The sequence below is a fragment of the Schistocerca nitens genome, chromosome 2 (assembly GCF_023898315.1).
Source record: "Schistocerca nitens isolate TAMUIC-IGC-003100 chromosome 2, iqSchNite1.1, whole genome shotgun sequence".
In the NCBI taxonomy this organism is placed as follows: domain Eukaryota; kingdom Metazoa; phylum Arthropoda; class Insecta; order Orthoptera; family Acrididae; genus Schistocerca; species Schistocerca nitens.
Window position 1 is genome coordinate 119,882,643 of NC_064615.1, and position 25,362 is coordinate 119,908,004.

General features: G+C 43.1%; 1 long non-coding RNA gene and 1 pseudogene across 1 annotated transcript in view; both read left to right on the forward strand.

Moving 5' to 3' along the window:
- The window catches only part of LOC126235802 (uncharacterized), a 96,808-nt gene that overhangs the window by 20,258 nt on the left and 51,188 nt on the right, over positions 1-25,362 (forward strand). The window lies entirely within an intron of this gene.
- LOC126238641 (5S ribosomal RNA) lies at positions 24,096-24,213 on the forward strand (annotated as a pseudogene).

Sequence of the window (25,362 nt, forward strand, 5' to 3'; positions counted from 1 at the left end):
GCACAATTCTGACGCCTGCGTGACTGCACCGCTTTATGCGACTCCTTGCCTCTTCATGAAAATGTCACATGTGCCCAGTGTACACGAAAAGTCACACAGGTGTAAACGCATCGTTAGAGGGTGGGCGTGGTCTAGCTTCTTGTCTGATGTTTCTATTGAGTACGTCGGTGATCGTATAACGCTTCCTTGAGAAGAGCCAATTTACTTTCGTTTATGGTATGCGTCCAGCAGAATCTACTGGCTTCTATTAGTAAAAACGTCTGTCAAATGTAAATTTCTAGAAAGCTCTGCTTGGTATAAGAATTAAGTGATAAGAATTGCCAAATTATGTGCACTGTACGAAACAGTCTCTAACAATGTCTTCAACCATTTAGAAGACATCCGTTGCAGACATCATAACGCTTTGTTTTCATGTTCATCTTTTGCTGCCTAAAAGTCTCCCATCACAAGAAAGCATGCACGACGTCTCTAACAGTGACGTGACAACGCGATCATCAAAGTGGATGAGTAAGTTAGTATTAAGAGATGAAGATCACGATAAAATTTGTGAGAGCCAACAGTGTTTATGTGCGTGTATTGCGGTGACAGTGGAACTCGGTTGATTTGCTCCGATGGACTGCCGCTGTCTTCCTAGTTCGAAGCTAGGTCATTCGCTCCAGTTGGTGGAAAATCGACCTAATTTGTTTATGAAGATCGTTGAGATGGTAGAATACAGAATATCCCACAATGTGGTAACGATTTGTTATTGGGCTTCATCTACGTCTGCTTGGCCATAACCTTGTCCAGAAAGCAAAGACCACGGCATTATAATAAGAAGAAAATCAGGTGGGTTTCTTGGAGTAGGGGACCACAGCCCTGAACTGAACCACATTTGATTTCTTTGCGATGAAACGGAGCGGCTGTTGCATGTCATACCATTGCGCCCAAAACATCCGTAACAATCACTAGGCATTCTTCAGAGAGAGAGTGGAAACTACAGCCAACCTCGGCGTATTAGAACTTTGTTAACGTAGCAGGCCTGATTATTTCCTTATGATGCAATACTACCCACGACTAAACTAATATATAATACTACGATATGATATTTTAAACACCCTTGATTCTTTTTATATTGCTTTGGTATGTTTACCGTAATGTGTTGTAACAGATCAGGCTTAATGAAAAAAAAACTAATATGTAGCACTATAGGATGCAGGTTGCAGTAGCTATTCGAAGATAAACAGGCTTGCACGGGGTATATATATATATATATATATATATATATATATATATATATATATATATATATATATATATATATATATATATGTGTGTGTGTGTGTGTGTGTGTGTTTGTGTGTGATTAGTGTTAAGATCAATGAACATTTTTTATGCCTACTACACTAGGTATCTTTTTACAGAGTATCAGTTTTTAAATAATAATTAGTCCATGGAATAGAAATTGTCCTCAAAACGTTTGGTCGCTGTATAATGGACTTCTTTTAGAGATACCGATAGCTTCAATAACGTGTAACAAAGATAATTTATTTCCACAAGTGTTGTAGGTATGGGTTCTCGAATTGTGATGGATTATTTATGACTAATTTCATTAGTGAACATTTGTATTGCGGTGGTGCAGTTAAGGTTCCTAACACCTTGAAGAGATGCCTACACGATGACTCAGGTGACCACCATGTATCATTCTTACTGCTCGCCTTTGTGCACTCTGAGAGAAGAGTTGCCCTAGCAAATTATTTCATAAGACGTAATTGAGTGGAAATCAGCAAAGTATGTCAGGAGGTTGATTCGTCTGCGTCCACGACTAGCAACTGAACAAAGAGCAAAATAGTTGGACTTGATAGTTCGGCAGCACAGCAATAGGCATCCTACAGTTCAATTTTTCATCATGAAGTACACCCAAAAACTTGCAGTAGTTGGTCTGACAGCATTTGTTGTGCAGTAACGATTACAGAGGTTTTCTTAACATGAAAGGAGAACCAATTTGCAGAAAACCACTCAATAGTTATTTGAAAAACATCATAACATCATTAACAATCTATTCTGCTGCTTTCTCTCTAATGGTATTTATTATAACACTAGTATCTTCTGCAAAATTACCAATTCTAGTTGATGAATGTTAAGTGGAAGGTCATTCAATTATATGAGGAAAGGAGTGGATCGAAAACTGAACCTTGTGGAACTCTCTTTGTGGTTTCTCCTCAGTCACTAAAATTTCTCTCTCTCCAACATTGTTTGAAATATTCAGCACAACTCTTCTGGATTATGTTGTTCAGTATGATTTAAATATGTTGTGTGTAAAGCCATTGGTTCCATAAAAAGTAATTTTTCCTCAGAGAGTAACATGATCTGCATAATCAAATGCTTTGGAAAGATAATAAACATAGCAACTGGCCATATTTTATTATTGAAAGCTTATAATATTTGGCGAGTGAATATATAAATAGCATTCCGAGTCGAGCAGCAATTCTTGGAACCAAACTGTGATCTGGTAATTAAACTGTTTCATCTTAAATATGAGTACACTACTTTTTGGAATGTTTTCGAAAAAGACATCAGTAAGGATATTAGACGATAATTATATAAGCCTTCCTTGTCAACTCTCATATTATAGAGAGGTCTAACAACAGTATATTTTAATATTCTGAAAAAAAAACTTCTCAGAATTCTTTTTGAAATTAAATCAGCATTATATAAATTTTTGTTTTTGAATATTTATAATTATGTCAATTTGGATGAAGAATACTGGTGATATTTCTAGTTGCTTAAAGTTTTGTGGAGTGACATTTGTAATATATTCTCTTGCTTCTTCAACTGATCTAGTGAATCCACTTTTGCTGTTACATTAAGAAGTGATTGTTAAAAGTACTTGCAACTTGTGAATTATCATTCACGACATTGTCAATGAGTTTAATTGTTATGGTAATTTGTACACTGCCTGATTAGCATGTTTTCTGTCTCACAAAATCCCATATAGTTTTGATCTTGTTATCTGCATTATTAATTTCTGTCAGGAAGTGCATATCAGTATTTTAACGACTATTCTTAACATCTTACAGTATTTTTTTGTTGGATGCAAGTAATGTATTGACTTATTCTGGCTTTTAGAAGGATTTCGATATTCTTCCTACATGTGATTCTAAGCCCTTTAGTTATTCATGGCTTAGCTGTCTTTTTTAATGAACTTTCTGGATATTTTTCTAGAAAAGCTATTGACACAAAGCTATTGACACAAATTTACAGGCCAGTCTTCAGGACGTTACTACAGGTGCTCAGTTGCCAGTTACGCCATTGTCCCTCCAGATGGTTTTGGCTGACACACAAACGCCGCCCTTCCACATGGTCATTGCCGACCGGCAGCGTTTAAACCCTGGCCTGGCCAAGAACGTCATGATCTGCACAGCCAGGCTATGTTGTGGTGACCGCCGTGTGCTGGTTGCCGCTGTGAGACCTCCTGACACGGCCACTACCGCGACCAAGCTGCGATCCCCAGACCTGTGCCTGATTGCCCACACCCCGGAAGCCAGCACACTGGCTTGATCTCTTGATCTCTATGGGGCCGTTTGTCATCACCAGAGTCCACAAGCCACCTGTCGCCACTCTCCAGCCAACGGTTCGGGAAGGAAGTAAGGAAGATTGGCTTTAACGTCCCGTCGACATTGAGGTAATTAGAGACAGAGCACAAGGTCAGATTGTTTCAGGCATTTTATGCTGCACGCAGTTTTGAAAAATCGTTTCTCGAAAAAAAAAACTGTGTAAAGTTTGGGGAAAACTTTTATACGTATTATTACTTCAATTTGCTTAAAACTACATGTTATCGTATACTTTTGATGTCGCTGAACACATCTACGTCTACATGGATACTGTGCAAATCACATTTAAGTGCCTGGCAGAGGGTTCATCGAACCACCTTCACAATTCTCTATTATTCCAATCTCGTATAGCGCGCGGAAAAAACGAACACCTATGTCTTTCCATACGAGCTCCGATTTCCCTTATTTTATCGTGGTGATCGTTTCTCCCTGTATAAGTCGGTGTCAACAAAATATTTTCGCATTCTGAGGAGAAAGTTGGTGATTGGAATTTCGTGAGAAGATTCCGTCGCAACGAAAAACGCCTTTCTTTTAAAGATGTCCAGCCCAAATCCTGCATCATTTCTGTGACACTCTCTCCCATATTTCGCGATAATACAAAACGTGCTGCCTTTCTTAAAACTTTTTCGATGTACTCCGTCAGTCCTATCTGGTAAGGATCCCACACCGCGCAGCAGTATTCTAAAAGAGGACGGACAAGCGTAGTGTAGGCACTCTTCTTTTACATTTTCTAAGTGTCCTGCCAATAGAACGCAGTCTTTGGTTAGCCTTCCCCACTACATTTTCTATGTGTTCCTTCCAATTTACATTGTTCGTAACTGTAATACCTAGGTATTTAGTTGAATTTACAGCTTTTAGACTAGACTGATTTATCGTGTAAGCGAAATTTAACGAATTCCTTTTAGCACTCACGTGAATGACTTCACACTTTTCGTTAATTAGTGTCAACTGCCAATTTTCGCACCACTCGGATATCTTTTCTAAATCGTTTTGCAGTTTGTTTTGATCTTCTGGTGACTTTATTAGTCGATAACGACAGCGTCATCTGCAAACAACCTAAGACGGCTGCTCAGATTGTCTCCCAAATCGTTTATATAGATAAGGAACAGCAAAGGGCCTATAACACTACCTTGGGGAACGCCAGAAATCACTTCTGTTTTACTCGATGACTCTCCGTCAATTACTACGAACTGTAACCTCTTTGACAGGAAATCACAAATCCAGTCACATACCTGAGACGATATTCCGTAAGCACCCAATTTCACTACAAGCCGCTTGTGTGGTACAGTGTTAAAAGCCTTCCGGAAATCCAGAAATACGAAATCGATCTGAAATCCCTTGTCAATAGCACTCAACACTTCATGTGAATAAAGAGCTGGTTGTGTTTCACATGAACGTTTTCTAAACCCATGTTGACATAAATCTGAGATTAAATTTGCAGCCGGCCGCGGTGGTCTCGTGGTTCTAGGCGCGCAGTCCGGAACCGTGCGACTGCTACGGTCGCAGGTTCGAATCCTGCCTCGGGCATGGATGTGTGTGATGTCCTTAGGTTAGTTAGGTTTAAGTAGTTCTAAGTTCTAGGGGACTGATGACCACAGCAGTTGAGTCCCATAGTGCTCAGAGCCATTTGAACCATTAAATTTGCAAAAGTCAAAATGACTAATCCAATAGGGCGGAACAAAAATTATGTTTCGGTCAATTTTGACCAAAATTTTAACAAAAAAAGTGTTCTTGATTCTTACATTCAGTCTGCAATTCCAGGGCCGTATACGAACCCTTCCTCTAACTCTATTTGTTCCTGGAGAGCAGGTCCTTCGTTCTTTTTGGCGAGAGAAGCCGATCTGGCTGAGCTGTATATGCTGCGTTCGGCAGCCTGTACGCGTTGTTCGTCAGCTTTTTCGGGGAATATGTTTGCATGCATACTGCAGTATAAATCGTTTTGTGAACGTGCCTCACCCCACGACTACTTTTCCACATGAGCCGACCGTCTCCGGCTGAGAGCGTCCCACGGTGGCCGTGACACTGCTCCGAACAATGGGCTGTGGGAACTTTTGTAACGCACAGATTAAAAAACCTTTTCGTTCCAACATTTTAGACACATATACCTTTCAAAAATGCAATAAAAATCGAATTTTCGACCATTTTGAATGAGAACCTGGCCTTAAAGGAGTAGATTACGTACGTCCACACTGTTCCGCTTCCAGCTTTCCTCTCAACGCCATCAACAACACAAACACAACACTACAACTCCACTTGCACTCATCACATGCGACAAGAATAGTTACGACACAACTTTGGCGTTTCGCGAAGGACAGGTACCAAAGTACACAAAGAAAGAAACCCTTTACACTTCGGTGACTAAATCTCCTATTATGTGTCTTCCAATCCAGGGCATTCGATGACCATCGATATTTACAAAATATTTATTTTGAGGCTTGACACTGATGTTGCAATATCGATATTAAAGGTTTTGAAACATCATAACATTGATGTTGAATACAAAATATCGAACTTCCTTGCTGGCAAAAAAAAAAAAAAAAAAAAAAAAAACCAGGCTACGTGTTACCACTTCCAATGTTGTTTTTATCATTTAAATGAAATTTTTCTCACTATGTGCCCTGGTTAAAGGAGTAGAAACAGTATTTGGAAGAAAAGTCAACTATCGTGTTTCGCCAGATGCTCAATTTGGCAGCAAATAACATTTTTATAAACAGTGCTCAGGTTGAAACAATTGATGTGTACCAAACTGTTGCCGGCCGCTGTGGCCGAGCGGTTGTAGGCGCTTCAATCCGGAACCGCGCTGCTGCTGCGGTCGCAGGTTCGAATCCTGCCTGGGGAATGGATGTGTGTGATGTCCTTGGGTTAGTTAGGTTTAAGTAGTTCTAAGTCTAGGGGACTGATGACCACAGATATTAAGTCTCATAGTGCTTAGAGCCATTTGAACCATTTTGAACCAAACTGTTGGCAGACTATCTGATCATAACACACAATTAATGGAAATAAATAATGTAGCACCTTACAGCTCCGAGCCATTTTCATGCAAAGCAAGGGTGTTTATTAATAAGAACAGGGTACAGGTCTTTAAAAATAAGTCAAAAAAGGTGGTGTGGCATGAGGCATATATAGAATGGCGGGGTAATGTGAAATTCAGTACTGAATTGGCGCAGAGTAGCTGCGGAGAAACTGGAGTGAAACATAAAACAGTTCTCGCTTATCAGGATGTCTGAGAGTCTCCCTGTGGCACGGTGGAGTTGGTAGATGGTTTGCAAAACATCTGTGTTATGTGGGGGAGCTGCAGGTAAACTAGCAGTGAGTAAGAAACAGTTCTTTATTAATTTATTCAACTTGGACAGTCTTCTGTGTGCCGCTCTCTTCTGTGGCGCGGTCCGGCGTTCTTTCGTAATATTCCAGCGCTGTAGCAGCAGACAAGGAAGATATGGTGCTGCTCGGGCGATGACGTGTTGCCCTGTAGCCACAGGCACGCCGCAGCTGAGTCGTCAGCGGCGCCCGTAGAACTGCACGTGGCTCCTTTGTAGCGCGGTATGGGGCAGCCAGCAGCGAATGGTCCGTAGACTCGACAGCCAACCCGCTCGCCGAGACGCCCGACTGTGTGTGGACATCGGAGACTGTTTGGCGGACCCTACCTGCCTGCACTAAGAACGGCCTGGCTGGAAGCGCGTTTGAGGGTAGTAGGCAGAGATCCACTGGTCGAACCGACGCACCAGGACCGAGGACCCGACACCATACCCATCTCCCACACACAGGCGGATTGGCCGGCACACACCTACTCCGTGGACGCGTCGGCTGTCCGGTGCACGTGGGTACAGGGGCCATAAAGCCGTCGGCACACCGACCGTGCATCCGAACGTTAAGCGTTGAGCGTGCCGAGTTTCTGGTTTCTGACGTCATAGCGTGGAATAGCACGTTCGGGAGTCTTTCCGAAAGTGCAGAGCAATATCTGGCATGTAACATATTCTGAGCATGCGTCTGAGCGTTGACCAATGAGATGGCACGCCGTCTCCCTTCAGTACAGAGTCGTGCGGCGCATATTGGCATTCATTTCAAGCCTATATGTACCGGGTGATCAAAAAGCCAGTATAAATTTGAAAACTCAATAAATCACGGAATAATGTAAATAGAGAGGTACAAATTGACACACATGCTTGGAATGGCATGGGGTTTTATTAGAACCAAAAAAATACAAAAGTTCAAAAAATGTCCGACAGATGGCGCTTCATCTGATCAGAATAGCAATAATTAGCATAACAAAGAAAGACAAAGCAAAGATATTGTTCTTTACAGGAAATTCTCAATATGTCCACCATCATTCCTCAACAATAGCTATAGTCGAGGAATAATGCTGTGAACAGCACTGTAAAGCATATCCGGAGTTATGGTGAGGCATTGGCGTGGGATGTTGTCTTTCAACATCCCTAGAGATGTCGGTCGATCACGATACACTTGCGACGTCAGGTTACCCCAAAGCCAATAATCGCGCGGACTGAGGCCTGGGGACCTGGGAGGCCAAGCATGACGAAAGTGGCGGCTGAGCACACGATCATCACCAAACGACGCGCGCAAAAGATCTGTCGGACATTCTGCGAACTTTGATTTTTTGTTCTAATAAAACCCCATGTCATTCCAAGCATGTGCATCAATTTTTACCTCTCTATCTACATTATTCCGTGGTTTATTAACTTTTAAAATTTATACTGACTTTTTGATCACCCGGTATACATGCCGTTTCTGAGCACCGGCAAACTGAGAATCACTGGAAAACCCGTTGTTAACTGTGTGATTCGTTCCAATAAAATAATGAGAAACATCATATTCGTGGCAAAAGAATTATTGTAACTTGCGTATTATGAGAGTAGGCTATTTGAAGGCAGCGACACACTGAAGATCCATCCAAAATGTATTGTTTTGGTACAATTTGTTATAATTAAATTTCAGTTAGTAACATATCTACGATTAAGGTTTTCAGCAAGGGGTTTAGCGTAATGACGGCACGGTAGCTCAGCGTCTTCGGTCAGACGGTTAGCGGCCCTCTGGAAAAAAAAAAGAACTGAGTTACTCGATGAACAACGAACTTAAACGAATGTCATATGACGTCCGCCCCAAGTAGATGCAACGAACAAATGCAAACAAAATAAGATTAAAAAAAAAAAAAAGAAAGTAGAGTCACCTGTGAAGAGTTTTATGGTGGGGCAGTGGATCGCGTCTTGACCCTTCCAAATTTTTTTTCCTAACATTCGCGTTTTTATTAGGTTCTGATACTTCATTATTAGTTTAAAATAAGCATATACTATAATATTTGATGTTACGTAAATATAAGTTCACCTTTTTTTGAGGGGTGACTTTGTTGGATTGGCTTAACCTACAGGACAGCTTGCGCTACTTGTATAAAGATACAGGGTGTTTCAAAAATGACCGGTATATTTGAAACGGCAATAAAAACTAAACGAGCAGCGATAGAAATACACCGTTTGTTGCAATATGCTTGGGACAACAGTACATTTTCAGGCGGACAAACTTTCGAAATTACAGTAGTTACAATTTTCAACAATAGATGGCGCTGCAAGTGATGTGAAAGATATAGAAGACAACGCAGTCTGTGGGTGCGCCATTCTGTGCGTCGTCTTTCTGCTGTAAGCGTGTGCTGTTCACAACGTGCAAGTGTGCTGCAGACAACATGGTTTATTCCTTAGAACAGAGGATTTTTCTGGTGTTGGAATTCCACCGCCTAGAACACAGTGTTGTTGCAACAAGACGAAGTTTTCAACGGAGGTTTAATGTAACCAAAGGACCGAAAAGCGATACAATAAAGGATCTGTTTGAAAAATTTCAACGGACTGGGAACGTGACGGATGAACGTGCTGGAAAGGTAGGGCGACCGCGTACGGCAACCACAGAGGGCAACGCGCAGCTAGTGCAGCAGGTGATCCAACAGCGGCCTCGGGTTTCCGTTCGCCGTGTTGCAGCTGCGGTCCAAATGACGCCAACGTCCACGTATCGTCTCATGCGCCAGAGTTTACACCTCTATCCATACCAAATTCAAACGCAGCAACCCCTCAGCGCCGCTACCATTGCTGCACGAGAGACATTCGCTAACGATATAGTGCACAGGATTGATGACGGCGATATGCATGTGGGCAGCATTTGGTTTACTGACGAAGCTTATTTTTACCTGGACGGCTTCGTCAATAAACAGAACTGGCGCATATGGGGAACCGAAAAGCCCCATGTTGCAGTCCCATCGTCCCTGCATCCTCAAAAAGTACTGGTCTGGGCCGCCATTTCTTCCAAAGGAATCATTGGCCTATTTTTCAGATCCGAAACGATTACTGCATCACGCTATCTGGACATTCTTCGTGAATTTGTGGCGGTACAAACTGCCTTAGACGACACTGCGAACACCTCGTGGTTTATGCAAGATGGTGCCCGGCCACATCGCACGGCCGACGTCTTTAATTTCCTGAATGAATATTTCGATGATCGTGTGATTGCTTTGGGCTATCCGAAACATACAGGAGGCGGCGTGGATTGGCCTCCCTATTCGCCAGGCATGAACCCCTGTGACTTCTTTCTGTGGGGACACTTGAAAGACCAGGTGTACCGCCAGAATCCAGAAACAATTGAACAGCTGAAGCAGTACATCTCATCTGCATGTGAAGCCATTCCGCCTGACACGTTGTCAAAGGTTTTGGGTAATTTCATTCAGAGACTACGCCATATTATTGCTACGCATGGTGGATATGTGGAAAATATCGTACTATAGAGTTTCCCAGACCGCAGCGCCATCTGTTGTTGAAAATTGTAACTACTGTAATTTCGAAAGTTTGTCTGCCTGAAAATGTACTGTTGTCCCAAGCATATTGCAACAAACGGTGTATTTCTATCGCTGCTCGTTTAGTTTTTATTGCCGTTTCAAATATACCGGTCATTTTTGAAACACCCTGTATTTTGCTCCTTTTTGTTTTATGCCACCTAATTTACATGTTGCAAAGATTCTGCTGCTGGGTAGGTACAGTGATCAGTGATCAAGTCTGGCCATCCAGATTTAGGTTTTCCTTGGTTTTCCTACATCTACATGGATACTCTGCAAATCACATTTAAGTGCCTGACAGAGGGTTCATCGAACCACCTTCACAATTCTCTATTATTCCAGTCTCGTATAGCGCGCGGAAATAATGAACTCCTATATCTTTCCGTACGAGCTCTAATTTCCCTTATTTTATATTGGTGATCGTTCCTCCCTATGTAGGTCGGTGGCAACAAAATATTTTCGCATTCGGAGGAGAAAGTTGGTGACTGGAATTTCGTGAGAAGATTCCGTCGTAACGAAAAACGCCTTTCTTTTAATGATGTCCAGCCCAAATCCTGTATCATTTCTGTGACACTCTCTCCCATATTTCGCGATAATACAAAACGTGCTGCCTTTCTTTGAACTTTCTCGATGTACTCCGTCAGTCCTATCTGGTAAGGATCCCACACCGCGCAGCAGTATTCTAAAAGAGGACGGACAAGCGTAGTGTAGGCAGTCTCCTTAGTAGGTCTGTTACATTTTCTAAGTGTCCTGCCAATGAAACGCAGTCTTTGGTTAGCCTTCCCCGCAACCTTTTCTATGTGTTCCTTCCAATTTAACTTGTACGTAATTGTAATACCTAGGTATTTAGTTGAATTTACGACTTTTAGATTAGACTGATTTATCGTGTAACCGAAGTTTAACGAATTCCTTTTAGCACTCATGTGGATGAACTCAAACATTTCCATATTTAGGGTCAACTGCCACTTTTCACACCATTCAGATATCTTTTCTAAATCGTTTTGCAGTTTGTTCTGATCTTCTGGTGACTTTATTAGTCGATAAACGACATCGTCATCTGCAAACAACCGAAGACGGCTGCTCAGGTTGTCTCCCAAATCGTTTATATAGATAAGGAACAGCAAAGGACCTATGACACTACCTTGTGGAACGCCAGAAATCACTTCTGTTTTACTCGATGACTTTCCGTCAGTTACTACGAACTGTGACCTCTCTGACAGGAAACACGAATCCAGTCACATAACTGAGACGATATTCCATAAGCACGCAATTTCACTACGAGCAGCTCGTGTGGTACCGTGTCAAAAGCCTTCCGGAAATCCAGAAATACGGAATCGATCTGAAATCGTTCTAGGCAAATGCTGGGATGGTTCCTCTGAAAGGGTTCAAATGGTTCAAATGGCTCTGAGCACTATGGGACTCAACTGCTGTGATTATCAGTCCCCTAGAACTTAGAACTACTTAAACCTAACTAACCTAAGGACATCACACACATCCATGCCCGAGGCAGGATTCGAACCTGCGACCGTAGCAGTCGCACGGTTCCGGACTGCGCGCCTAGAACCGCGAGACCACCGCGGCCGGCTCCTCTGAAAGGGCACAGCCGATATCTTCCCCCTCAGCCGGAGACGCCCGGCTCAGGGAGAAAACTTGTCGTGGGGTGACGCACATTCGGAAAATGATTTATACTGCAGTATGCATGTAAACATAGTCACCGAAGAAGCTGACGAACAACGTGTGCAGAGTGCCGAACGCAGCATATACAGCTCAGCCAGATCGGCTTCTCTCGCCAAATAGAACGAGGGAACTGCTCTCCAGGAACAAATAGAGTTAGAGGAAGGGTTCGTATACGGTCCTGGAATTGAAGACTAAATGGAAGAATCGAAAACACCTTTTTTTAAAAATTTTGGTCAAAATTGATCAAAAGATAATAATTGTTCCGCCGTATTGGATTAGTCATTTTGAGTTTTGCAAATTTAATCTCAGATTTGTGTGATCATAAATATATGATAAGACGTAGTTTTATGCAAATTATACTAATAATACATACAAAAGTTTTGCCCAAACTTTAAGCAGCTTTTTCTCGAGAAACGATTTTTCAAAAGCGCGTGAGACATAAAATAAAAACCGTTCAACCTATTAACTTCTACCTTCGGCATCTGAAAACACATTTCTTGGGCGTTTATACCTATAATTTATGAAATTTGTTAGTATTAATTATTTTGTGAAGCCATAAAGACTGGGAAAAGAACAAATATCGTACTCAAAGTTCGAGTTAGCACCATAGCGGTAACTTAATTGTGGTTGGTATAAGCTCCCATAAATGTAATGTAGTATGGAGCCATGTTATCCATTTTTGATGTCAGATTAACTACTGAGGGGCTACCTTACACGCAGTCTGCTTACGTAGAATTCGCAGGCCCTTGATCAAACTATGATTACGTGCGCCATTGTGTCCTTTTTTCGCATTGAAAATCTAATATTCAAAGTATGATCAATCATAATCCCCAAACAAATCCTTTGTAAGTCTTTTCATTGTCTCAAAAAATTTAGCAAATTTTTCCAATTTTTTGCTCATTTGAGTGAGCCGCAGGGTTTCAGGTCCTCTTGCGTTAGGCGAATCGCTAGTGGTATGAAATGTGCTCACTCTGAGAGTCTGCACAGAAGTTCAGGAACCTAATTCAGGCGATTAGCGCCAGTTAAGACGATTAAGAATCTAACGCTACCACCTCTCCTGCTCTTGCTAGCCAAATACAGTCGGTGAACATTTCAAATGGTTCAAATGGCTCTGAGCACTATGGGACTTAACTGCTGAGGTCATCAGTCCCCTAGAACTTAGAACTACTTAAAACTAACTAACGTAAGGACATCACACACATCCATGCCCGAGGCAGGGTTCGAACCTGCGACCGTAGCGGTCGCGCGGTTCCAGACTGTAGCGCCTAGAACCGCTCGGCCGGCGTGAACATTTCTTCCACCACTAGGATTCGAACCGGCGATCTCTGTTTCCTCCGCACAAACGTGTGTACGTGACCTCAGCTACGGAAGAGTGTAAGGTGGCTTGGAACAACTGAATCAGCTCTTCATGTTGTAAACTCCGTACTGGTGTCGCTGAAAGCTCCGCCGTGCTACGGGGCAGCACGCAGTGCATCGCATGCTTGGCCGCACAAGGAATTCGCTCTCAAGGACTGCCTGTGAATCAGCGAGGTAACCGCAGAGCGCTCTAACGAAATGCTAGCGAGCTGCCGCTTCCTCGCGTATGGCAAAGCAACGCGTCTCGCCACACCAGTACTCGCCGCTGCGTCCGAATATGGACAAGTACTCTGAAAATCATACGAGGGTCGTTCAATAAGTAATGCCTCACATTTATTTTCCTCAGAACATATTTACTGTCAAGAGTCAGAATTTGGTGACAATATACGTCAACATGTCTTGTCCATGTTCTGTTTTTCTACGTAGTTTCCATCACGTTCTATGGCCATACGCCAACGTTGTGGAAGAGCATGTATTCCCTGCTGGTAAAAGCTCTTATCCTGTAGGCATAGCCATGTTTTCACTGCATGACTGACACTCCAGAATGAGATTTTCACTCTGCAGCGGAGTGTGCGCTGATATGAAAATTTCTGCCAGATTAAAACTGTGTGCCGGACCGAGACTCGAACTCGGGACCTTTGCCTTTGGCGGGCAAGTGCTCTACCATCTGAGCTACCCAAGCACTACTCATGCCCCGTCCTCACAGCTTTACTTCCGCCAGTACCTCGTCTCCTACTTTCCAAACTTCACAGAAGCTCTCCTGCGAACCTTGCAGAATTAGCATTCCTGAAAGAAAGAATATTGCGGAGACATGGCTTAGCCACAGTCTGGGGAATGTTTCCAGAACGAGGTTTTCACTCTGCAGCTGAGTGGCAGAGCACTTGCCTGCGAAAGGCAAAGGTCCCGAGTTCGAGTCTCGGTCCGGCACACAGTTTTAATCTGCCAGGAAGTTTCATATCAGCGGACACTCCGCTGCAGAGCGAATATCTCATTCTGGAAACATCCCCAGGGTGTGGCTAAGCCATGTCTCCGCATTATATTACATATTCAAAGGTATTTCTGAACAAAGAGATGGCAATATGGCTAGAAACCGTCTAAAATAAAAACTTCAATATAACAAAGTACGATGTTACTGACATGATGGCGGCAGGTGGCGGTGGACGTCAACTGCTAATGCAGCGTTACTCCAGGATACATAGCATAAGCTCCGCCCATCGCATACAGCTTTACATCATTTACAACCAGTCATGTACTTTTTATGTGAGGTATGCTAGACTGAATGGTGTAGTCGAATTTACAATATATATATAAGAACTATATACATTCATATTCACAACATATCATATCACAATTAATTTAATGTAAAGAAACCAGGTAATACACATGATCTGATCGTTTTGTGTGTAGACTGTGCCCTCTATGGGCATTAGTATGAAGTCACAGAAACTAGGCGTAGCAGAGATGCCCTTTTTTTAGCATGGTGCAGCAGAGTCAGCAACTGTAAAATGTAATTATATTAAATTTCAGCCTCCATTTGCATAAGCAAAGAAAATATATGAGTAATTATATTTAAGAGCTCCATAAAGTTTCATATAACTCCACTGGCTGTACTGTCTTCATAAGTTTGTGGTGTTGCACACACTTATTATCCAATAAATACATTACTTTATATGGTGTTCCACCTACGTCAGTAGCTGGCTACGACATACAGCCTACTGGTTTTCTTATGTATTAATTGCTGATCACATACTGTATATCTAACCGTTAACGTGTATGAGACAATTGTCCTCATTATCTTTCGCAGGCGTTAATTCTTAGCTAAGTTCCACACATTTCAGGCATTGTTAACCTTAACTTATGGCCTTTTCTTATTAAAAGGTTGCTTTAGGCTTTATTATGTTATTTACCTCCCATAGAACTGTATTATGGTTTATTTGCCAGTAACATTTCTAGCTGATGTATCACATAATGTTTATTCATACTTATGTACAGTACACTTTTTACCCGTCACGGTAGCCGAGAGCGCTAACGCGCTGCTTCCTGGACTCTGATAGGCGCGCCGGCACCGGTTCGAATCCGCCTGGCGGATTAACGACGAGGGTCGGTGTGCCGGCCAGCCTGGATGTGGTTTTTAGGCGGTTTTCCACATCCCGCTAGGTGAATACCGGGCTGGTCCCCACGTTCCGCCTCAGTTACACGCGTTGCAGACATTTGCAACATGTTCGCGCACTATTTCACGATTTACACTAGATACAGACAGCTGGGGTACACTGATTCCATCCCAGGGGGTACAGGGTGGCGGTAGGAAGGGCATTTGGCCACCCCTAAAACTAACCTTGCCATATCCGTTGTCACCATGCCGACCTTGCAATCGCTGCGGGACTCTGGCGTCAGCGAAAGAAAGAAAGAATGTACAGTACACTTTTTATATGTCTTTTGCTTATTATGGAACGGTAACTTCAGTAACTTAAGGGTTTAACGCCATTAATAGTCCGAACTATTGTAACAAACTATTTTCCATGATAACCTCAGTTAACATTTACTGTTTTTAAGTCTGTATTACTCCGCACCCGCATGCGCGCGGTCACCAGCCGAGCTCGCTGCGTCGCTGCCCGTGTCGCCGAGTTACGACTCAGCGCTCGCGGCTCACCTGTCTGGCCTGTTGGTGTGACCTATCGGCAAAACTTTAGTAGAAGTGACCCAGTATTATGACTATGTACTGTAGTACTAATATTTTAAGTCTGACAAGGCCAATATCTGGCATGTTTTAATTTAATTTTATATTGTGACATTTCTGAAGAAGGCTACATTATTATAGCCGAAACCTAGGTAAAGTTTCTTTGCTTATGCAACTGGAGGCTGAAATGTAATATAAGAGATGACTATGTTTGGTTACCATAGCAAAGGCTTGCCGGTATCGATAGTTAGGCTCCAGAGAGGCGCACCGCGCACACCACGGCAGAGGACGGAACGCCGAGGAGGCAGTCCCTCTCCGATTGGCTTGGAAGTCTTCAAAAGGTTCGAATGGCTCTGAGCACTATGGGACTTAACTTCTGAGGTCATCAGTCTCCTAGACTTACAACTACTTAAACCTAACTAACCTAAGGACATCACACACATCCATGCCCGAGGCAGGATTCGAACCTGCGACCATAGCGGTCTAGCGGCTCCAGACTGTAGCGCCTAGAGCCGCTCGGCCACTTCGGCCGGCGCTTGGAAGTCTATCATCGCGTGTACGATCTGTTATCAGCACCATGTTTGGACATTTAAGATCTGTCCTTAGAAATCTGAGGTCGAGTGTTGCAACATATTGGCGTTCTTTCTTCCAGTTCAGCTTCTATAGGATTGCCATCACCCTCTCCAGCAAATCTAAGAAGCGTCTGACTATTCGTGCGCATTCTGCAACCCTCCCCCGTCCCTCGCTCCCCCGTTGAACTCGAGCGGAATTCCTGTGCATGCCATAAGGAATCTCTTTCGCAAACGAATTTTAAATTGCTGGAATCGTACCAGTAAAGTGAAATCGAGTGTCCAGTGCTCCTAAGACTGAAACTTTTCACATCCTGACGCTGTCGTAGATGTCGAAGGAGTTGAAAGACCAGCTGAACAGAATGGGTAGTGTATTGTGAAATGAATTTGTTAGATTGTCATCATTAAAAGTGAAAGAAGTGAGTTGGTATGCCGGCGAATTAAGTCAGGTGATGCCGAGGGAATTAGATTAGGAAATGAGACACGAGCTTGACTATTTGGACAGCAATATTACTAACGGCGGCTGTACCAAAGAGGATATAAAATGCAGACTAGCAATTTCAAGGAAGAATCTCCTGAAAAAGAGGAATACGAGTTGTGATCAAAAAGTAACGGGAATTTTTATTCATAAATATCAGCTTTGTCCCCTTCAACGAAATTCCCCTCTGTGCCAGCGCTTTTTCTAGTCTTGGAAGCACTTCTGGAACTCACTTTTCGTTTTGGTGTTCAGCATCTTCAGCGATTCTGTTATTATCCCATCAATTGCGGCAGAACTACGTCCTTTCATGGTTCTCTTCAACCTCGGGAATATAAAGAAGTCGCAGAGAGCCATGTCCGGCGAGTACGGTGTCTGAGGCAACATTACGGCTTTTTTCCAAAAATCAGGAACAAGCATTGAGGTGTGAATGGGAGCATTATCGTGAAGGAATGTCCACGAATGGTTTTGCCACAAATCTGGTCGTTTTCTTCGGATTGCTTCATGCCAACGTCGTAAAATTTCCAGTTAGTATCCCTTATTGACTGTACGGCCATAAGGCAGGAACTCTCTTACTTACTTTCTTTCGCTTACGCCATAGTCCCGCAGCGATTGCAGGGTCGGCGTGGTTACTAAGGATTTGGCAAGGTTAGTGTTAGGGATGGCCGGATGCTCTTCCTGCCGCCACCCCGTACCCCTCCCCCCCCTCCCCCCTCCCCCCCAAGGACGGAATCAGTGTACCCCAATTGTCTGCGTCTGGTGTAAATCGTGAAATAGTGCTGACGTGTTTCAAATGTCTGCGACGCGTGTAACTGAGGCGGAACGTGGGGACCAGCCTGGTATTCACGTAGCGGGATGTGGAAAACAGCCTAAATACCACATCCAGGCTGGCCGGCACATCGGCCCTCGTCGTTAATCCGCCAGGCGGATTCGATCCGGGGCCGGCGCGCCTACCCGAGTCCAGGAAGCAGCGCGTTAGCGCGCTCAGCAACACTGGCGGGTCCATAAGGCAGGAACCGATGATCCACTATTCCATTGTAATCGAAGGAAACAGTGAGAAGAACCTTCACATGCGATCGAACGTGTAGAATTTTTTCAGGCAGTTTACATTGGGGTGGTTGGGCCTTGGTTTTGATGTCATACGCGTGTACCAATGTTTCGTCATCTGTTGTAACCTTCTTTAGATTAGTTTGGATTAGATTCGGTTTCCGATCCATAGACCCAAAAAATGAGATGATTCTCGTGGGTGTGGAACAAGTAAAATGGTTCAAATGGCTCTGAGCACTATGGGACTTAACTTCTAAGGCCAACAGTCCCCTAGAACTTAGAACTACTTAAACCTAACTTACCTAAGAACATCACACACATCCATGCCCGAGGCAGGATTAGAACCTGCGACCGTAGCGGTCGCGCGGTTCCAGACTGTAGCGCCTAGAACCGCTCGGCCACCCAGGCCGGCGGAACAAGTAAGAAAGTATAACATAAAACATTTGAATGTAATACTTTCTACCCTTATCATCTGTCAAGAGATTGTAAAAATCGGCGAATACAATGCTATAAAGTGGAACAGCTAAATTTACAGAATTAACACGCTGTTAGACTGAACCACTGTTATGCACTATTAATAAATTTATCATACACAGAATAGCTAATCTTGACTGTTGCGACCAAGTGTTGTCAAAACTGAAATCCAACAGGCATTTTTACTTAAGATGGCTTAACAGTCTGTGTTACGATATTCATCTACATAGCAAAAGGAGTTGCTTATCAAAAAGTCTTTCAAACTCTGTTTAAACTATGCTTTATCTGAAACGAAGTTTTTAATGGTTGCTGGCAATTTATTGAAAATGTGTGTTCCTGAATATTGGACCCCTTTTTGGACCAAGGTAAGTGATTTTAGGTCTTTATGTAGATTGTTCTTATTCCTAGTATTGATACTATGTATTGAGCTATTGGTTGGAAATATAGATGTATTACTTGCTACAAATTTCATTAAGGAATAAATAAACTGAGAAGCAGTGGTTAGAATACAAAGGTCCTTGAACAGGTTTCTACATGATGTTCTTGAATTTACATCACAAATCATTCTTATCACACGCTTTTGCACCCTAAAAACGTTTGCTCCGTTTTAAAAGTTGCCCCAGAATATGATCCCATATGACATAATAGAATGAAAGTAAGCAAAGTATGCAAGTTCAAATGGTTCAAATGGCTCTGAGCACTATGGGACTTAACATCTATGGTCATCAGTCCCCTAGAACTTAGAACTACTTAAACCTAACTAACCTAAGGACAGCACACAACACCCAGTCGTCACGAGGCAGAGAAAATCCCTGACCCCGCCGGGAATCAAACCCGGGGACCCGGGCGCGGGAAGTGAGAACGCTACCGCACGACCACGAGCTGCGGACAAAGTATGCAAGTAGTTTTGTATTTATATCTCCTACATCTGACATCATTCTTACTGCAAAAAAATCAATTTGTTGACTTCATTCAGCAATTCCTGAGCGATGTCTACGCGACGTCGTTTTTGGTCGAAATTCAACAATGTCGGAAGAAACTTTGCTGCCACAAGCTTCGTGCCCAAAACACCCGAAAACATCGCCTGGCATGAGCTATAAAGGATATGCCGACATCAACAGCAACCTGTCAGATGGTGATTCGGCGATTTTCCAGAACCATTTGCTTTACTTGTTCCACATTGTCGTCAGTAACTGGTGTGCTAGGGCGTCCAGAGCGGTCGTCTTCCTGAAAGTCTTCTAGACTCTGCTTGACACGTTTATATTACTGATAAACTCTTGTATTGTATTGTATGTTAACGGGGGACCTAGAAACGGAGAGGCTCCTTCCCCGCCGCAGACGCAGTGGTCCACAACCCCACGACGACTACCGCAGTCCACTTCACCCCTCCGCCGCCCCACACCGAACCCAGTGTTATTGTGCGGTTCGGCCCCCGGTGGACCCCCCCCCCCCCCCCCCAGGGAACGTCTCACACCGGACGAGTGCAACCCCTATGTTTGCGAGGTAGAGTAATGGTGGTGTACGCGTACGTGGAGAACTTGTTTGCGCAGAAATCGCCGACATAGTGTAACTGAGGCGGAATATGGGGAACCAGCCCACATTCGCCGAGGCAGATGGGAAACCGCCTAAAAACCATCCATGGACTGGCCGGTTCGCCGGACCTCGACACAAACAAACAAAAATTACGCGAAGCGAAATGTAGTGTGAGGAGGGCTATGCGAGAGGCGTTCAATAAATTCGAAAGTAAAGTTCTATGTACTGACTTGGCAGAACATCCTAAGAAATTTTGGTCTTATGTCAAAGCGGTAGGTGGCTCAAAACAAAATGTCCACACACTCTGTGACCAAAATGGTACTGAAACAGAGGATGACATGTAACCTCCCCCTCACTTATCGACCTTAATGACAGTGAAAAATGAAACCGCGTGTACCTAATGGGAATTTTGGAAAAGCAATCGTCATCGAAGTTAACCTGTCGGTAAAGAGGGAGGAAAGGGTTACATCTAAATGAAAGGAAAAATGCAAGTGAAACTGGTGGAAATTAATTTTGAAATAGGGATAAAGTTAATAAAGAAAGTAAATGTGCGGCCGTTACGTTAACAATCAACTAGCGGTAATTAGATATTTGAGATTTGGGGGAAATTACGGTCGCCAGTCCTATGGAAAATTACTATAATAACTGAAAAAGAAAGGTTATTACACATATAATTAGCACTAGAAGCGTGGCAACTGAAGGTTGACACGTGTAGTGTGAAAACTGAAAGTTTGTCAGAAGTAATAAATTTCGCTACACTTAATTTAGCAAAAGAATTAATGAAACCGGAAAATCGAAAGTTAATTTAGTGACTGAAGTTAATAGTGAACTTTCTTTCTGAAGCACATCGAAATACAGTTAGTCTTGGACTACCTCAACAATCATTTCTAAAGCTACTTGAATCTACGCAATTTAGAAAGAAGAGATTTAACTTTGAACTTGAATTAAATGATTCTGAACAATTAACAATAGTAAAATTTAGTACGTACCAAGCTGAGCTGTAGTCACAGGTAAGCTAAAATATGATAACAAAACTCGCACTCTTAATTTGTGCTTGTGTAATCTAACTATTGTAGCCAGCTATGAATACTTAAAGTGAACTTTGAAATTAAAGCAGTGAAATGGAATTATGCTGGCGTTTGAATTTCAACGACACTCGGGTTCATTTCGGAAAAGGAAGGGACCCTGCTTGGCAATGCAATTGGGACAATGAGCAACAAAGGTTCATGCTAAGTTGCTGTAATTTTGCAAGGCAAATGGAACAATTTGAAAAGCTGAGGTCTGCCATACAGTTCTGAAACTTTACGTGCTTTTAGTCTTCCTTGTTGGTTGATTGAAGGTTTGAAGCCGTCGATCGAGGAGGTGGCGACAGTCACTCATTGTCGGCCGTCGCTGTTGCAGAAGCTGGATGTTGGCGCGCCTTCTTCTCGACACGGTCACCAGACGAAACGGGCTCTTGATGTGCGCCAGCTAATGCTTCGCGTCCGCGACACCATGTCAGAAACTATCATTGCAAGTCGAGCGCAATTACATGCTGCCAAACCCCGAAAGCGCGGCAACTCGCGGGAGCGTCACACAACACACCTGCTCCACTCGCTACTCCAGCCAGACTCCGACTGCTCTGCCCGCGCTCCACGCGGCAGAGTTAACACTACCAAAGATCCTACACACTTTGATTCTTCACACGACCTATCGATGTAATCGTTCGATAGCAGTTTTCCCTAGGCAAGACCCAGCGTAAAAATACAAATAATATTTACGAAACAAACCAATTATACATCGACATAAATGCATAAATATATATATATATATATACAAATAGTAAAACAATTACAATATACGAAGACACAGAAATGTTATATATTCAGGTAACAAAAATAGGAAAAAATTATAGTACAATAGATGGAAATAGGAGGATATGCATTTCCGGCGTTACAGACAGACTAAAGGCCGAAATACTAAATGTCTTTTTCCAAAGCTGTTTCACAGAGGAAGACTGCACTTTAGTTCCTTCTCTAGATTGTCGCACAGATGACAAAATGGTAGATATCGAAATAGACGACAGAGGGATAGAGAAACAATTAAAATCGCTCATAAGAGGAAAAGCCGCTGGACCTGATGGGATACCAGTTCTATTTTACACAGAGTACGCGAAGGAACTTGCCCCCCTTTTTGAAGGGGTGTACCGTAGGTCTCTAGAAGAGCGTAGCGTTCCAAAGGATTGGAAAAGGGCACAGGTCATCCCCGTTTTCAAGAAGGGACGTCGAACAAATGTGCAGAACTATAGACCTATATCTCTAACGTCGATCAGTTGTAGAATTTTGGAACACGTATTATGTTCGAGTATAATGACTTTCCTGGAGACTAGAAATATACTCTGTAGGAATCAGCATGGGTTTCGAAAAAGACGGTCGTGTGAAACCCAGCTCGCGCTATTCGTCCACGAGACTCAGAGGGCCATAGACACGGGTTCACAGGTAGATGCCGTGTTTCTTGACTTCCGCAAGGCGTTCGATACAGTTCCCCACAGTCGTTTAATGAACAAAGTAAGAGCATATGGCCTACCAGACCAATTGTGTGATTGGATTGAGGAGTTCCTAGATAACAGGACGCAGCATGTCATTCTCAATGGAGAGAAGTCTTCCGAAGTAAGAGTGATTTCAGGTGTGCCACAGGGGAGTGTCATGGGACCGTTGCTGTTCACAATATACATAAATGACCTTGTGGATGACATCGGAAGTTCACTGAGGCTTTTTGCAGATGATGCTGTGGTGTATCGAGAGGTTGTAGCAATGGAAAATTGTACTGAAATGCAGGAGGATCTGCAGCGAATTGACGCATGGTGCAGGGAATGGCAATTGAATCTCAATGTAGACAAGTGTAATGTGCTGCGAATACATAGAAAGATAGATCCCTTATCATTTAGCTACAAAATAGCAGGTCAGCAACTGGAAGCAGTTAATTCCATAAATTATCTGGGAGTAGGCATTAGGAGTGATTTAAAATGGAATGATCATATAAAGTTGGTCGTCGGTAAAGCAGATGTCAGACTGAGATTCATTGGAAGAATCCTAAGGAAATGCAATCCGAAAACAAAGAAAGTAGGTTACAGTACGCGCGTTCGCCCACTGCTTGAGTACTGCTCAGCGGTGTGGGATCCGTACCAGGTAGGGTTGATAGAAGAGATAGAGAAGATCCAACGGAGAGCAGCACGCTTCGTTACAGGATCATTTAGTAATCGCGAAAGCGTTACGGAGATGATAGATAAACTCCAGTGGAAGACTCTGCAAGAGAGACGCTCAGTAGCTCGGTACGGGCTTTTGTTAAAGTTTCTAGAACATACCTTCGCCGAAGAGTCCAGCAGTATATTGCTCCCTCCTACGTATATCTCGCGAAGAGACCATGAGGATAAAATCAGAGAGATTAGAGCCCACACAGAAGCATACAGACAATCCTTCTTTCCACGAACAATACGAGACTGGAATAGAAGGGAGAACCGATAGAGGTACTCAGGGTACCCTCCACCACACACCGTCAGGTGGCTTGCGGAGTATGGATGTAGATGTAGATGTAGATGAAATCCGCCGGGCGGATTCGTGCCGGGGATCAGACGCTCCTTCCCGCCCGGAAAGCCGTGCGTTAGATCGCCAACCGGGCGGGCAACTCTTGTCTTACTCAGGTAGATTTACCAAATGCCACATTCAACATTTCGAATGCGATGCTGCACTTTATTCCATTTTTCAAGCAAAATTTTATGCAGATTTTTGATCTATCTTTTTCGAAAGTAAAAATTCGCTGAGTTCTCGACACGTTATAATCTTTTCGACTGTCAACTATAAACTAAATATTGAAAACAGGTGAAAATGCAAGCACCAACGGCCTTGCCGCAGTGGTAACACCGGTTCCCGTCAGATGACCGAAGTTAAGCGCTGTCGGGCTGGGGTAGCACTTGGATGGGTGACCATCCGGTCTGCCGGGCGCTGTTGGCAAGCGGGATGCACTCAGCTGTAGTGATGCAAACTGTGGAGCTATTTGATTGAGAAGTAGCGGCTCCGGTCTCGGAAACTGACATACGGCCGGGAGAGCGGTGTGCTGACCACTTGCCCCTCCATATCCGTACCGAGTGACGCCTATGGGCTGAGAATGATACGGCGGCCGGTCGGTTCCGTTGGGCCTTCATGACCTGTTCGGGAGGAGCTTAGTTTTTTTTTTTTTTTTTTAGAAAACGCAAGCATCCGTCAGGGAGGTATGTACCAACAAGTTAAAAAAATTGAAAATCGGATGTATAAAGCCCGGAAAATTACAAATATTCTCGTTACTTTTGATCACACTTCTTGTGTTGACGTCAAATATAAAATTAAGTGTAAGAAGACTTCTCTGAAATTATTGAGGAAAGTGGAGAGAAGCAGGGAAATGAAACGTGAATAATAAACAGAACAGTCAAGAAGAGAATAGAAGTTTTGAAATATTGGTTACAGAAGACTGCAGATCATACGCGCCCATGTCAGAACTGTAGAGCACAAGGACAAAAGAGGAGTTAAAAGCGACTACACGTTAAGCCCAATCGACGGAAGGAAAGACACCTAAAAACAGGTGCTTGGAGAAAAGTCCATAAAATACGCCATAGAGAAATAGAGGTCCTTACTAAAGATTAAATTCCTTCGCCACGTTTCTACGACGGATAAAAAGTAATACGAGGTCGACAGCCCGCGCGTCGTTCGCTGAAACAGCCGATAACTCACACAGAAAACATGAATTGGAATGTAAGTGGTTAAAAAAAGGGTATTCCGTCAGGAAATGGCGTATCGTCTGCAGAAGATTACATGTGTAGATCGAATAATCAATGAAGAGAAGAAATTTGTGATGAAACTTAACTAAACGAAGAGATAGGCTGATAGTCACATTATTAGGCATAAAGGAAGACATAATTTCGTAATGAAGTGAAGTCTTGGGCGTAAAAGTTGTGGATTAAGCCAAGGTTGAAGACAGTAAGGAATTTTAAGTGAATGTAGGTTGCAGTAGTTATCCATGTTCATATTTCTATGCTAATATTATAAATGTGAAAGTAACTCTGTTACGTTTTCACGACTAAACCGCTGAACCGATTTTGATGAAATTTGATATGGAGATAACTTGAA